This window comes from Onychostruthus taczanowskii, unplaced genomic scaffold, assembly GCF_017590055.1.
Source record: "Onychostruthus taczanowskii isolate IOZ18803 unplaced genomic scaffold, ASM1759005v1 scaffold18, whole genome shotgun sequence".
NCBI lineage: Eukaryota > Metazoa > Chordata > Aves > Passeriformes > Passeridae > Onychostruthus > Onychostruthus taczanowskii.
The window spans coordinates 10450903-10468445 of NW_024499017.1; the positions used below are offsets into that span (position 1 = coordinate 10450903).

General features: G+C 38.4%; 1 protein-coding gene across 2 annotated transcripts in view; it reads left to right on the forward strand.

The window, feature by feature from the left end:
• CDH13 (cadherin 13) overlaps nt 1-17543 on the forward strand; it is a 433407-nt gene that overhangs the window by 285496 nt on the left and 130368 nt on the right. The gene's annotated exons all lie outside the window — the stretch shown is intronic.

Consider the following 17543-nt stretch of genomic DNA (forward strand, 5'->3'; position numbering starts at 1 on the left):
ATATTAATGGTCACTTCTGCATTCAGCAGAGAGGTGGAAGGAAAATCTTGGCTCAATGTAAGAAAAAAAGGTTGCTGGAATTGCTTTTAAAAGGGAACATTAATGTTCCTACATATTGTGTAACTTGTAGAGAACAAGAAACTAAAGGAATGATGATGAAGGCTTGATCTAATTGGTTTTCTGATGCTCTCCTTTCTGTGATTCATTTTAAGAAGTCTTTCAAGCTTGTGTAGTTATGAAATAAATGGAACAAATTGAAAATGTGGAAACTAAATAAATAATGATCTGCCCATCATGTTAGCATTACTGCTGTCAGTAGTAGTAACATTTATTTAACAATTCTTCTGCATTAATAGGAATGTCTGTATAATAAAATGTGTAATAAGATCTAGCCCGTCTTTCGAAGAACTTGATCCCATGTCAGAATGTCTGTTAAGTCATCCTCCATTCAGAGAAAGACTTGTACACTCAGGAGAAGAGTCACTACCCTGGAAATATTTGTGTGGGCAGTACCTGGGAACCAGTTTGCTCACTAATGTGGATTTAAATTTAGGACCTTACATTTCCATGGTTACTTAATATTTGAAGAAGGTTGAAACCTGCTGAAGCAATTATCCCTTCAGTGTATTCAAGGGCAGGGAAGACGATGACAGTTTCATTTTATGTTGGTCCTGTGATGATTTATTTTGATGTCTGTATTTCCTTCTGAACCCTCTGCCTACCCTCTCTGCATGAGCTGTAAACAGCAAAATAATCATTTTTCATTTTAGGCACCTCTCCAGCAGTACAATAAGGTGCCACTAACTAGCTGTGCAGAACACCAGAGTGTGGTGGCTCAAAAAGCTGTGACCCTGCATGGCCCTTGGTCTGACCACCATGAGGCTTTGGATTTGCTCCTTTTCTGTGTGAAGAAACAGCCTCTGAAAATTATGCAAAAATAAATCATCTTGCCTTTCAGAATCACCAGTGATAATTTTCTTAAACTGTCTAAGTTTCCCTGCTCATATTTCCATTTAATTTCACCCATCTGGGTCACATTTCTGTGGTACCCCCTGCCTGTACCAGAGGAGGACTTGGCCATGAGCAGGAGAGCTCTCCTTGCTGCCTGAGGCTGCCCCTTCTGCCCTGCTCTTTTTCGGGTGATGCTGCAGCTACTGGAGCACTGAACCTCAGGGGATTTATTGCCTTCATCTTTTCCTGTGTGCTGCCATCCCAAGGATTCTTGATGGGTCAGGGGTCACTCACCTCACCCCAACCCCAGGTTCCCCTTTCCCTTCCACTGCCAGCCTGGCAGTGATGGGGAGTGGGGGCGAGGGAAGGTTGAAGAAGATATCTGGAGTGGTCTCCTGCAGCAGGAGGGATGCTGTGCCTTTGGGAATGACCCAAACCTGGACCTCACAGCACCGGGCAGGAGCCAGGTGGGAAAGAGTTTTGGGAAGCGGGACAATTAGGGCAGGAGTTTCTGAGATTTGGGAAGCAGGGCATTTAGAGCAGGAGTTTCTGGGGTTTGGGAAGTGGGACAATTAGGGCATCAGTTTCTGGGATTTGGGAAGCAGGGCATTTAGAGCAGGAGTTTCTGGGATTTGGGTAGCAGGACAATTAGGGCAGGAATTTCTAGGAATGTGCTGCCCACCCTCACTGCTGCTCAGGTTGGAACTAATTGGCTGCCCACACCTTGTTTGGGATTTTTTGGTTCCCATCCAAATTCTTCCTGCCTGTCCCTCCAAGGAGCCAGAGCTTCAGCTGCTCTAAACAACATTTTAAGGTGTTTTGTCATAAACATGAGTATTCCACTCTCAGGGAAGCTCTCCTTTGCTGTATTCCAGAGGCATAAATCTGTTCCTGATTATATGGAGTCTGTTTAAAGGAAGGAATTAAATAGTTCTGTCTTGCGGCAGGATGCCAGGGATATTTGTACTGCAAATCCTCATTTTTGTGGTTTAAAAAAGTGTTTCATTACTGAGTGGAGAACTTCTTATACAGCCATAGGGAATTCACTGATCAGGAAAACATTCCAAAATATCATAAAGGAAAATTAGACTTGTAGGAGATTATGCAAATGAAGCTGTTTTCTTACGCAGGGAGAGGAATCTTTACATTTTCTATTGTTTAGATTTTGTATGTTTGCCCACATGAAACAAATTGGGGAAATCAGATTTTTTGTCTCTAAATTCCAGTGCTGGTTAGTTTTCTGTAATTACTTCTCTGTTACTGAATTTGAGAACTGAATCATTAAATGAAAATTTTGCTTACTATACTTCCTGAACATAAAAATCAATAGCTTACGTTCTGTAAATATTTACAGCTGTTTGCCTCACAATTTGTATATTTTTCAAATGTTCTAATTGAATAAGCCTGAGAAGGAATCGATGCAAGCAGTTTTGTACATTAGAGCTGCAAAGTACAACCTCTTTGGGTAACAGATGTATTTATTGTAGTGTCACATTTCAGTTCCCAGGGATTTTTGAGAAACTATTTTCAGAGCAGGAGCAGAAATGATGTTTTTTCCCTCTCTGTAATAGTTGTGGTGCAGTTGCCAACACTTGTAACTTTTTATTAACATTAATTACTTTTGATGTGTGCAAACATCATGAACAATATGAATATTATGTCTCCATTAATTACTTTTAAAAAGCATGTATATATTTAATTACTGATCAGGTAAGAGATCAGATTTCTGGGAAAGACATTGGCTCCAGCAGCTAAGAGATGATGCTGAGCTTTTATTCCATAAGGGGGTTTTCCAGAATTTTTTGAGTCAAGCCAAATCAATGTGGAATATTCAGTAGGTGAATGTGTCAATGCAAAGACACCAAATTTGAAACACATTTGCACTGATAAAATTAAAAATAACTTCATTTAGATCTATGTATTTATTAATATTTTATATATCTATACATTTTTTGTCTGTTATACCAAGTATATGTGTATATAATACAGAAATTAACTCCATTGCAAAGAAAAATACACAAGCACTCATAATTATACATGTATTAAAATATTTCTCTTTGCTTCAGAGCAGTACACTTCAATAGATTTCATGTTTAAGAATGTACTGCCAGCTCTTAAAGCATTCATTTGCTTTTATGAGCCTGTAATGCTCCTGTGCTATTATTCAGAGTCATCCCAGCATCATGAACTCCAAACTTGTCAAAAATTATTTCCAGTATTGCACAGTCTCCACATGCAGTAACCAGGACAGAAGATGAAATGAAAATGCTTTATAAAGCTTGCCCAGAAAACTGAAACTGATGATTTATACTCTGTTTCCATGTAAGTGCCTTATAAATGGTTAACTAGGTTTTGAATAAATCTGTCATAAATGTTTAATTGAGGGGCACTGGGTTGATTTTAATTATGGCTTATAAACAACTGTAGCATGGGTAATTTATAATGCAATTTGTGGATTTGTACATAGATCTCACTGCTTTAGGAACAGGCACAAAAACAGAGAATGATAAATGTTCTTAACGTCTTTTTGTGTAAATTTCTTTCCAATTCCTGGACACTGGGGCCACATTTCCACTCAAATCCTGGTGGAGGAACACCCTCATGATATCTCATGCAGACATTTTTATCCACTGCCCAGACCCTGGCAGATCAGTGAGCAAGGCATTAGTTTAAAAAGAAGATTTTTGGAAGCCAGCTCTAGCAGCCCATTCAATTCCATTGCATTATTCAGGATATCCCATTTTCCTGAGCATGGCAATGTTTTTGTTTGGAAGCAGCAGGAAATGTCTGTGTGTGGAGCTCCAGTAGCGCACACAGGAGATTCCACAACTGACACACCACAGAACATTCATCAATTTATTTCCTGCATGTAAATGTGCTAAAACCCCTCTGAAATTAGCATAACCAGGTCCTTCTGCAAGTGGGATGCTGCTGAATGATGCCCTGAATTGCTGCTGAAATTGCTAAATTGGAATAGAAACATCAATGGTGCTTTGCTACAGCTTCTGCTACCTCCTAATTCTGCAAAAGAATGATTTATGGACAAAACCTAAGCAGAGAATGGTAGCACTTCCCATTTTCTTTAGTACAGAACCCAGGTGGGACGAGTGCTTCTTGCAAAACTCTCATTTCCTCCCCAGCATCCAGCAGATTCCCAACCAAGGGATGGAATTTTGGCCCAGGCTGCATTCCAGGCACCAGAGTGAAGCCATTCCTGTAATATACAAGCAGCTGAGTTATTCAGCTAACAACAGTTTTGTGTTATATAGTGTGCAAAACATCAGAATAACCAGTTTGTTATATAAAATATATTAATATATATATATTTGTCACATATTTATCACCTGTGACAAATAAATAAAATACTTGTTACAAGACCACAGTGTTTCATGGTACAGGGAACTGAGAGACTGGCAGGCTCAGAAGGCACAAGTGGCTTCTTTGTTAAAAAAACCCTAAATTATTTTAATAATTTTAAAATTATATAATAAAATAAAATTCTTTTATTTTAATATAATAAAAATTGTATGGAACATTAGATATTTTTCATAGATTTTTAGATCTTAGTGTGTCTAAAATTTTCAAGTAAAACTTAGTCTTAATCCATGATCACTTCAAGCACAAAAGATATCCCTGGTATTAGATAGAGAGAGAGATAAATGCTTCTCTGTAAGTCTTAACATGCATTATTAAATATATTCTCTTTGGGATTAATATGTATATTTTAATACATATAAAAAGTTACTAACCAGGGAAATTTGAAAAATTCAGAAAATATATACAGAAAAAATCACATGCCTGACATCTTTAGAGATTAATTTCTTTAAGAACATCCTGTTCCTACCTCAATTTTTTCCACGGTTCTATTGGCACCTGTATTTCTGTGCTTTTAACAACATAACCAACTTGCCACCAGTTCTGTAGTTCTAGAAGGTAATGGATATACACAGCTGGATGTTTTTCTTTACATTTTTAAACTTTACTGATATTCTGTGTGAGTGGGAAACTTGTAAAAATGTGCATTTTTTATTTGCTTTAGCAAATTACCCATTTGGTTTAATTTGTAGTTGTTCTGTGCCAACAGAGATATTCAGTGCAAAGAGCTCATTGTCAGATCTGATTGTTTAGGCACAGAAAGCAAAATGTGAGAGAATCTTGAGAGAAATCTGCTGGGATTTCTATCCCTGGGTCACTCCTTAGGTGGAGTGGAAGTGACTGAAATCACAAACTCTTCTCTCTTTAAAGCAGCACGTTGGGATAAAAAGAAAAGCGAGCTCTCAGAAAAAAAAGTGTTTGCAGTTATGTAATGCATTTTCCTGGTAATGCTCTAAAAATACACAATAACTTCACTTGACATTGGTACCTGCCACTGGAATGCCTCTTTCCTCTTAGGCTTTCCAGATCTGTCATGGATCTGTGATTTAAGGTACAATTTTCCCAGTTTGACACATAATCCATAGACACAGATCATCGTGGCTCATTTATAGCTGCCATAAGGGTTTTACTGTAGGTAAACAGACATAAAAGAATTATAAGATAAATAATATATATATAAATTATTTCTACAATATATTAATATAGTTTCTATATTTATTATAATTGTATAAAAATATATATAATAATTATATAAGATAGGTATGTATATCTTTACCAAAATTATAAAGTAAAGGTATACAATTTGCTCAGTTTGGGGAATTTTTGTTTGCTTGGATTTTTCTTTTTTTTTTTGTTCAGTAGGTATTAAGTTTGGGGTGGGGTTTGGAAGTCACTGCTCTTGCCAAAAGTCAGGGAATTTATGTGGTGGGAATTCTGTGATCATCAACCCTTTGTTTGCATAAATACCATAATTTATTGATGATCTAATTAAGAAGTGCGTGGCAGGGGCAGGGATGGACAAGAGCAGACACCTCAGAGACCAAAACTCTGACTCAATTCCTGACCTTGCTGATTGCTGGGGAGATTTACCGTTCACATCCCTAGAAAGTAGGATTTCATGTAAGTTACTGGGAAAACAAACAAATAAATCACAGGGGTTTGAAGTCAAATATTTCTTACTTGATTATTTAACTGAAGTTTTGCATGGAAGAAATCCACTCAAGCTCTCAGGGATTTGTGCTATGAAGGTTGATATCATTTGGAATTTTCATTCTTCCATACACTGAATCAGGGCTCCACACTAAATTACAAAAGAACTGAGGTTGAAGGGAAACTCTGTGACTGTGTTTGACCAATGGTGTTTACAGATTGCCTTTGAACTTTGTGGTATATTGGTATTGACATTTCCAACACTGGAAATTGTGAGGGCAAATGTCAACAGGGAACCCAAGGCAGGAGCACCTGTGTCTGCTCCCAAGTCCCGTTTGCCTTCCAATTTCCTTCAAACAGGGAAAGGGGATGGCTGGAATGACTCTCCCCTGTGATGGCCCATCCAGGGCATCCCTCACAGGGACCAGACCCACCTTCTCTCCAGGAGACAAGATTTCATTGAAGCCCTGAGCTGAAAACTTGAATTTTGAGTGTGTTCAGGATGAGGGTTGTGGAAAAGTATCCAGTGGAGAACTGGAAATTTGAAAATAGGAAATCTCTCTTTGGGTCTCCTTTTTTAGGATGATTTCCCACTGACTGATGCTTGTTTTCTTTTTGCCCAAGAAGCAATATGCGCATTTATAAAGTATAAATGTACTTGAGCAAGCCCGTGACTTAATGACCCCAAATTTGCACACAGCTCCACAAATCTTTATGATCTCTAAGTACCCAGTGATATATTGTGACCTGTTCTGTGCTTAATTATTAATTTTACATTAAGGAGCCTCATAGTCAATATTTAGATGGTTTATGACATGCAGAAGCTTTTCCATGCTCATATTTTCTTTGCAGGGACATAATGTAGCCCTTTCAGTACTAAATCAATTACACACAAAGTTAAAATAACTTGATTTGTTGCTTAAGGTCCCTTCCCAACAAGATGCATAAATTCTAAGGGAATAAAACCAGGGATATCTAGGGCTGCTTTTAATCCTTGCAGGCTCTGCTTTGCAGGGGTTGAGGCTGTAAAGTTGTGCAGAACAAAGATCCCTTCAGCCCTAAGCAGTCCTGAGATGGGGAGAGAAAGGGTTCTGGAATCTGTGGTGCCAGAACAAAATTACAGGAGAACCACTTTATTCTAACCCTGCTTTCCACACCTGTAGTAATGGCAGAATTAATGGGAGTGTATCGCATCTTTTAAGTGCCCTCTCAGAGTCAGATTTCACCCAGAATGAATCACTTCCAAAGGTGCTTTATCTCACCTTTCCTAAATTTTTATGTTAGAATGGGATGAACTGCATCCAAAATTGCCAGTCCCTCTTTAGTGACTATAAAAAAGACTGGATATCTGAGACTAAAGTGGTTGTAACTGAGTGAAAGTAATCACACTTGCTGAACTAAGTGATTTAATCAATGACTTAATTCAGGAAAGAATATCAGGATCCCTACTGAAAATATATATCACACACCCCAAATTGTATTCTTGTTACAAATATGGATGGTTTTGAAACCTGTGATTTATACAAGATAGTTTCAAAGGCCTGTTTTAAAATCACAGGGCACACTCTTACAGCATCTGAATCATTTATTAAATTCAGCTATCAGCGGCTTTAAAATATAATTTAATCAAAAAGATCATTTGAAGAAGGGCTGCAAAGATTTCTACGTGCAGATACTTTAATCTCAAGATGGGGAAAAAGGCAGAAAACAATTCCATCTTCTGTTATTGCTGTTAGGGAATGAGCTGTGGGGACTTGATTTAAGGGCTGGCCAATTTGAAGTGCAGGTTTCCAGAATAACTGAGGGTGTTCATCCTTCCTCCTGTGAACTCCTTTACTGTGGGAAGCTGTTGAACTGGGTTCAGGAGAATGCATGGAGGAAGAATGAGTCCTTTTTGAGGATATATTCCTTATGATTCTCACTAAGGATTTCTTCCATACTTACTTTGAGACCTTAAAATCAAATCTTCCACTTCTGTTTGTAGTTTTAATAGGATTTATTGCATCTGTGATATGATTTATCCAGAAAAGTGCAATGGACTTAATGCAATTCTCTGAATTAGGAACAGGGAGCAGTTGCCCAGTTTATTTATTGGGTCCAGCAGTGAAGTCCATTATGAAATATTGCTCAGGCATGGTGAATTTAAATAAGTTCAACAGGGCAGACACTATGAGCTCAACCAAATAATTTATCCAGGAGTTCAGCTGTAGAAGGAGGTGAAGAAAAACAAAACTCACCTAAAAAGATCCTGTATTATGATGGAAACACTTATCTCTCAGATAAAAACTCTCAGATGTTTAATAGATCAAATGGCTGGGACTTGGCTATGAAATCAATACAAAGATGAAATAATACATCAGAATAAAGTGTGTGCTCTGTTCCTGCAGAGGAAGAGAGAAGCCTTGTGAGATGATTTGCCTCCTCATTAGGACATCTGATTCTCCCTTCATTAGCGCTGCTTTTGTAATATTGAAGCACCCTTGGCTCATCTGGGTTAATTTTGGATTGATGTAGGTGCTGAGAGCCCCAGTGGCAGACTCAGGGCTAACAGGGCTGGGTTCACTTCTATTTCCACTTTGTAATTTGAGATTAAAGCACAACCAGTTCATATTTGTTAACAGGCAAAGAGTAACCATGAGAATTTCCCAGGTGCAGTAATTGCTGAAGTCTGTGGTGTTGTGTATTCATAATCCTACATCCATGTGAAAAATTGGATACTTGTGTAAATTGCTGGTAGCAAGAAGGGAAAGGAACCAAAGTAGAAGAGGCACCAAAAAAAAAAAAAAAATCACAGATCATCCTTTTGTTTTCTCTTTCATTTCACATACATGAAGTGAGAAATTAGGGAGATAAAAAGGGAATAAAGGCAATGACAATGTAATCCTGTGTATACCCAATGCAGACCTTCAAGGTCAATCCTGTATTCCACAACCTCACCTAAGATAAATCTTTGCTTTAGTAATGCTGGGCTGAATTAGATCAACAGAAATTCTGGCCCAGTGTCCTAAAATATTTCCAACTGGGGAAGACTGACCTTGCACTAGTAGACCTTTTAAAATGTAATATTATTACTTTTTAATCAGGAAGGATGCCAAGGTACCTTACTTGGACATAGAAGAATAGTGCAAAGTGATTTCTGTGAAGTAATGACGTGGTTTTGATTAAAGCCCACTGAGATGGGCGAGTTTAATTGCTGCCTTTCTTATATTTGTAAGAAGTCAGTCAAGTCCTTTACAAAAGTAGGTAATTTATGGAATGAGATCCTCCATCTGTGAGTGTGGCCCTGATCAAAAGATTATTGAAATCTGTAAAAACGTTCCCTTCTTAGGAAAATCTCTCCATTCTGTTGTTGTTCTGGCACAAGTACTAATGCGGAATATACACACAGAGTGCAGCTTGGGCTTCTTATTACCCCATTCTCACTGACTGCAATTTTTAGTGTTTTAAAAAAATAGGCACTTAGTGTCCATACATCACACTGTTTCATTTTGAGATTCTTTTCCCCAATTTCGAATAATTGTTGTTGGAATGAAAGAAAAAAATATTTTTTCTCATTTTCATTATCAAGCATTATTAGATTTGCATATACTCCTGACTTAAAAAACACTGCTGCTCCCTCCCTCCCAGTGCCCCAAGTTTCCTTTCCAAAGGACACTACTGCTGGGAAAGGGTTGTGGGATAAGATATACCTGGGCTGTCTGAGAACTGGGAAGTGCAGCTTGGCCTCCTAATTCAGAGTCTTTCCTGGCTTGATGGATGTGAGCTGGGTTCCCAGTGATCAGCAGTGTTCTGTTTAATGAGAGCTGAGAGAAGGATCTGTTCTTGGTTCTGTTGCCATTCTGTTGTCAGAATTCTAATTCTGCTTGACTGGCCTGGATGGAGACAAGGTGGAAGTGGCTTTGCAGTGAAAGATGGTCAGTTCCCTCCCAGAAGTTCAGAATGAAAATAATTGTCAATCTTTTTTTACTAACCTAAGTGAAGTCTCTGAAACATCTATTTTCTTTTCTACATTTATCTTGATTAAGAATGCTACTCTGCTTAGAGGTTGGGAGAAACTGGATATTAGCTTCTGTTTTGAGGGAGAAAGTTAAATGATTAATCTAATTTTTTCCTGGTTTATTTCTTGTCATGAAGTTTAGGAGAAGCTTTCTACCACATTCAAGAGGTAATTTCTCATGGGTATTTCTGGATATGAAAATTAAATCAGGTTTTATTTATTTGTAAGATTTTAAAAGTTTCTGTCTATTAACAATTTGCCTTACTGGCCAGAACTCTACCCCCCAGAAAAGAGGGAAGGGTAAAAAATGGGAAATTATTAAGGAAAAGGTAAAGAAAATCTGAAAGAAAACATTTGGATTATAAAACAGAAATAAGTGCAGAATATGTATTTTTAGTAAGCTCTCTGCTTACTCTTGACTATAAAGTTTGCATCTGCATTTAAACAGCTTGCATATGCCTGAAATCAAATTTGAATGATTGCAGGCAATTCCAATTTTACATGGGACCTGGGAAAACAGCACAGTGCATCGTGTGAGCTGTGAGCATCTCTGACAAAAACCTTCAGCTGCCAGTGATGCCTTGAGAAGGCTGACCTAGAACAGAGACTAGATGGAGCCAAAGAATAAAGCAGGGATTTATTAAAAGTCCTCAATGGATCCACCCTGGAAAGCACAACCCAAATGGTCCCAAAATGCACGAGCGCTCCCGGGGTCTCTCCCTGGGATCAGCTCTGCTCCATGTGCACATTGCAGTTCAGTGTCCAATTCCAGCTCAGCCCCTGCACTCCCATCCTGCTTGTTTTTCTCTCTCCAGCCCACGGGGTTTGTGCTCTTGGGCTGAGATTTGGATCATTTGTCCTTGGTGCCCAGCTGGAGCAGGAATTGTTTTGTGTCCCTGCTCTGTGCACAGAGCTCACCATGCCCTGATGGGAAGCTCAGACCCACACACTAAAGCAGCACAGAATGTGAAAAATAGAAAATATAAAACCTGAGGCATCATCAGGCAGCTCAGACCAAAGGGCCCAGTGACTGAGCAGGGTACCTTGGGCAGAGGGTGCTGAGTTTTGGGCTTTTTACCTTTGCTGGTTTGATAAAAGCAGAGGGAAGAGCTCAGCACTCCCCTGGAGCAGTGGTGGCCTGGAGCTCAGCTGGCATTGACCAAACTCCTCTTGGGATTTGGGCTGCCTTCCTGCAGAGTTGGCCAAAGGCACCTGTGGTGATGAATTACACAGGCATTCTGGAAATTTCTCCATCTGACCTCTCAGCAAAGAGGCTTGTGTATCTTTTTTGAGTATGGTCCTGCCTTGTTTTGACGGGGTTGATTTTCATGATGTTTAAATGTCTCATCTAGTCACTATTTGCTGTGGTTTTCCTGATTGATTTCTAGTGCTAGTCAAACTCCAGAGAGAACGTGGGCCCTTTGTGTTTGTCATGCCTGGGGCTGAATCTTGCTCTTTGTATGTTGAATAGATATTCTTTCACTCATAAATCACTGCTCTGTCATGTTCGCCTGCTGTGAAATGTTCAGAGCATATCATCATTTACATTAAACCATTTACTTCAAGAGAATGTGTTATATTGCTTTATGAATTATGTGATCTGACATATAAGATTATGTTATGAATTGGCGCTTAGAATATTAGAACAGTGGGACGTTTTATAGCTTATGGTCATGATCCAAGAAGTAATTCATGACTTTTCTTAATAAACTTGGCTGGTCAGAAGGGAAACAGACATGGGAGTGTGACATTTTTGCTTAGAGAGAATCCTGGTTAAGAAAAAAATCTTTGGTGATTTGCTTAAACCTGCAGCCTGTTTATATCTGGGGGAAGAATATTGGATTTTTCAGCTGCATCTCCACTGTCCTAAGTCCTCTTTTACCGAGCTTGCAATTCCCAGTCCATTTGGAGAGACTGTAAATGAACAAGTGTGAAGGATTCCCCTTGCCTGGGCAAGGAAGGATTGTTTGCTGAAGGGGGAGCAGTGGTGAGTGGAACTGGGGGAGCTGAGCTATTTTAGGTCTGTTTTTGTCATCCCTCTAAAAGACACCGACACCATCTTATCCATTCAGGGGATGAACTTTTGGACAGTACTAGGTAGGAAATGAGACTTCACTGATTTTATTCCTCATGCAAATACCTGTTTCATGCTATCTGTAGTCTGTAAGACAAAAGTCTTCATGCATTTTTTAATCTTTTTTTTTTCTTTGTGTGTGGGAAGATGCACAGAGTCTAAAGTGTAGGTTATCTTGTTTGGGGATAATGAGTTTTGTACAACACAAAATCCGTGAAGGGGATCTTTGTGTTCTGAAAGAATAAATTACATTCTTCACAATTTCTTGTATCTGCACAGATAGAGGTAAATTTCAGTATGAATATCTTACCACAAAATGTCATAACCTGGTGTGTACAGAAAAAAAACACAATTTAGGAATCCTTGGTGGGGCTAACAATTTTCCATGATTTCACCACACAGTTTTACCCTAAAGAAGGAAACATCCACAGCACTGTAGACAAAATACAACACACCAAAGTAAGATCTATGTCACATAACTCCAGCTAATGCAAATTCCCTTACTGACATGTCATAGATCAATGTCTGGCCTGGAGCAGAGAATACCTGAGAGCTCTTCACATTGCTCTCACAATGTGACAGAGTCTGCAGTGTGGCTGGGGACAGGACTGTGTGTAAGTCATGTTCCAAACATCCCAGGAGTGAATAATTCATTCTGCCAAAACAACTGTGCTGTTCCTGGGGAAGAAAGGTTAAATACCAGTATTGCTAAAGGTTGACCTGCCCATACATCTTCTCTGTTCTGTCATAACGTTCAGCTGGGAATGTCCCATTATTTCTTACTCAATTTATATGCTTCTGACTGCATTAGCTCTCTATAGATAGTAACAATTCTTGACAGTTCTTCATCTCTACTTAATATTACTGAAGTTTCTTTTGTGTACTGGGAGAAGTTTGTTTATTATTCATTCCAGAGTTGACAGTTTACCAGTTCACCCTTCCAGTCCTGCTGGCTGCAGTTCAGTGGCATTCCCAGAGTACTGCTCAGTGATGCCATCTAATCTAGAGTTTGAAAGAACCTGCCAGACATCTAAATAGAGAATGTGAGGAAGCCCTACAGGGTAGAAAATTATTGCCCTGTACAAATATAAGATATGCTCAAAGCCTGAACTCAATGATTCTTACTAAATGTCTTCTTTATTGAGCAAGGCCTTGAAGTTTTTAGTGATACACATAATTGCAATTCAAATGCCCTTGATTGGAACCATAATAGACCTTTTTTCTTACATTTGTTTTGCTCCCCTGGGGCTTTTTGTCTGAAAGTACAAAATGATAATCAAACATGTAATTAGTTATGATGAGAACATTGTCAGGAGGGCTCCCTGCTTTGTTCCAGTTTCTGAAAGTTGGGCTCTAGCGATATAGGTAACCCTCTTGATTTCTTCTTTCTTCATCCCATTTTTCACTCTTTGTCCTCCTTCTTGGGTTAAAATAGCTGCACTTCTGCAAAATGTAACATTGTGCAACTGATTGTTATCATGTACAGAAACAAAGCTGAACTTGTGGAGAAGGTGGAAATACAACTCTTCAGGGCAGTTATGTTAATTACAAGAATAAGCCCTTCTTTTTCTGTAACACATGTAGAAAACATTTAATGTACTGAATATATAGTGGAGAACCACAGAAAGAGTGAAAATCAGCTGGGAAAACTCCATGGTGAAGTCTTTGAGCTCTGTAGCGCTCATAAAGTTAAATATTTTCAGTCCTTAAACTGGTTAATATTTTATTGTTGGTCTTCAGATTCATTCTTCTCTTAAGGCTGTAGGCTTGAGACATTTGTTCACATTTCACCAGGCTAGAGATAAGCCTCACTTCCACTCCTCTCCAGTCCTTCATTTAAACCCAGCAGCTGCATATAGTAAATAAATAAAAGTTCAGTAGTAATGTTCTCTTGACATCTTAGCAGAAAAAAGAAGAGAAGGAAAGAAAAAAAGAGTGAGACAGGTTATAGGAGGTTATTAACTAAACACCAAAGAGATTTTCCCAAGAAACCCTCTGTTCCAACCACTCCAAAGCCATGCATGTGTTAGATTTTACTTCTTGGTACCTAAGGGGAGATTTTGCCAATATTTTCAAATAACCAACACATTGATAGCTGTAGCCTCTGGAGCAATGGCCTGGGAGTGGGATCTGTGTGTGACCAAGGAGGAACTCTGGGAGGTTCTCAGTGATTCTGGAGATTCTGAGTGATTCTGGGAATTCTGAGTGATTCTGTGCAGAAAGGCTGGCAAACAAACCCTGAATATGGAGGCACACCAAGACACAAGTGCAGCTATCCTGGGAGAGTTTCCTCCATGGATCTCTGTGCGTCATTGGCACAAGGAAGAAGCTGCTGATTTTGCAGACATTCCTTTCCCAGCCTGATCAGTTTATATATATTGTTTAACATGATAATGTAGCAAGCTGTTGTTTTGTGGTTTGAAAGGCAGCTGCATTTGATTGATGCCAGGAATGGAAGTATTTGTAAAATGACACTGAATTAAATGTAGTCAGTTTATGGGCCTGGGGAAATGAATCTTTTATGAAAAATAAAAGTTTATGATGAAGAAGGAATACTGAAGAAGTGTGCATCTTGAATGAAGCTCTTTTGGACTAGATGCCTGCTGCAGAGATTTTCAAAACATACATTTGGGCCACTAAGCTTTTAAGATCTCTACATAAACATTATCCTTTCTGGTGGTCCAATTGCAATTTGTGGTTTGTGTTCTCTCTGTGGACACCTCAGTTAGGATAGGGAATTTCTTCCTTGAAAATGTAACTATTAGGCTTCTCCAAAGGGTTCCAGATGTATGCTTTAACTGCTGGATTAAAGCTCTTGTGATTTTTGAGGCATCAGCCACAAATATGAAGCACATGGGGGTGCAGTTTTCTGTATTGATTCCCAAACAAAGACCAAGACAAACTGTACTAATACAAAACAACATCTAAAGACAACCCGAAATTTTATGTACATTTTTTACACATAATGACAACTTGTGAGAATAGAATAACTTTAAAATTAGATTTAAATGCCATTTTGACGGTAACCAGAAACCAATGCCACAAAACTTTTGAGAGAAGCATAGCAAAAAGATGTATCTAATTCTCTCCAGCTTTCCTCCTGGAGCTGGCATCTCTATGCAAAATGGATGTAAAATTCTGCTCATCTGAGTTGCTGGAATTCTGATCAATATGCACCAAAGGATTGATTGCAGGGAACAAGATAATGTCTAGTGAGTTGAAAGGTTAAAGAACTGCAGCTGGCAAATCAGAGTCAGACTCAGCCATTGTGTTAAGCCAGTTCTATGCCAGAGTAATGAGAGATTGATTTACATCAGATCTTAAAATTTGCATGTGCCTTCCACTGTTTTATCATCAGAAACATTTCAGTAGGACAACTGTATAAATGGGATTTCTACTTGAAAATATATTGTAATAAGTTTCTAAATCTCTGCTGAGCATCAGCTCATCTAATAGATTTATAATAATAGCAACCTTGTATTCATTCAAAATGTTTTCTACTGTACTTGAGTATGGCATCATATTAAAGTGCATTCTTCAGGAAACCATTGTGTACTGAAATCCACTTAATTTCACATGAACTTGGGCACTCTTAAAGATCCTTTGAAGGTTTGCCTTAGTCCTTATTTATTTCACTGAAACCTTGTGATTTAGAGACCCTTGTGAAACATGTTATCTAACATCTATATAAAAAATCTCCAAAATGTGATAAATTGCTAAAAACCAGCACATTGTGTTGCACTTGTAAAAAGAGGGTGAATCTTAATTCTTCAAAAAATAAAGCAGTTCTTTTCTCTCTTTTCTTCTCAATCAGTCTCACACAAAGTAGGTGAAAATATCAGGGCTGGGATCATCTTGTAACACTGGAAAACATGGCATGGTATCCAGTGGTAAGCTTCTTTTTGAGCTGTCTGACCTTTAATCACTGCTGAATAAAACCAACATGCTGTCAGGTCTCTGCTATTTTTCTCAAGGGGGTGACTCTGCCCAAAGTAGAAATAAAATAACACCTTGGAGAGCTTATATTCAAGGTCACTACAAGAAGAGGCAACACTGTACTCTGGGAACTACAACAAAAGGGGAAAAAAGAAAAGAAGAAATGTATCTAAACATTTGAGTTTGTTTAACAGTGAACAGGCAGTTGTTATATCAGTCTATAACTGAGACTGGGATTATTTTTATATTTACCACAATATTTCATTTTTATTGGATTTTTTAAATCCAAGACCTTCACCAAAACAAACTCACTGTACACGAATGATACATATTTCTGTTATTGAGGCACTTGCAATCTAATGTCTTAGGCCCTGTCTGTATCAGGTTTTACCTCTTGTAGTCATTTTGCCACAGAAGTCTCTGTGAATACTGAAGAATGACCCTATGGTCTTGCAGATCTATGAAGAAATGAAATGCTGTATTTAAATTTATATATTTAATATATATAATATATATTTTATATATTTAATATTTTATATATTAAATTTATATAGTTAATGTGCATATTTAAATGCTGTATTTTAAATGTGTTGACCATGATAATTTAAAATAATACTTGCCCAGTCTGTGGGGAAAAGAAAGGGTGAGTTCCCACAGAGGAATTAACCTGTAGCAAAGAATTATGGCCCACACTGACATTGATTCACACAGGAGATAATGGTGTCAGTGCAAATGGAAGTGGTGTAGATCATGGAATCTGATAAATGGTTTCAGTTGGGATTTTTAGGCCAAAGACTGGATCCCTTCCTAGATTTCTTACTTTATAGTTTGCTAATATCTCACACTAATCTGTTACTTAACATTGAAATGAATTTATTGATTTGATCATGGCTTTTTTGTTATTTGGTAGAATCTCATTCTGTCTTCAGCTCAATATTACCAGAAATATTTAATCTTGCTGTGACCATATATTATTTAGTTAAATTGCTTTTCAAACTAATGCTTACACTTACAATTACAGATGAACTGATGAAGAAATCATTTTGGTCTGGGGGCCACAGTTCAGGCCAGGTGTCTCATGCTCTCTCTTTGTTTCTCAGTGTACTGTTCAAAGCTGGTAAAATGCTGACAGAATTTTGCTCTGGGCTGCCTGTCTTGGGGAGAGGACAATCCTTGATCCGGGGATGCAGGATGTGCTCCCCTCCTAAGCATGGGACTGGCAGCAGCTCTATCCTCTCTCTATTAACTGTGATAAAGAAACAGAGTGAGGTTTTTCCTCTGCACAGCATTTAGGAATCTGTGAAGGGAATTGCATTTTCCTTATTGCACTCTGCAGCAGAACTGTGTGCTCAGGGAATTTCCTGTCAGAGAAACCTTCAGCACTGGAAGGACAGTGGGGCAATAGAGATGGGGGGCTTATGGATGTTCATAAAACAAGCTCATAAATTTGTGCAAATTGAAATTGGAACAATGTAGGCTTTAATAATTGCAACATTTCTTATTGACAGAGATGACATCCAATACATTTTGTACTGCAACAGTTCACCATGCAAATAGATA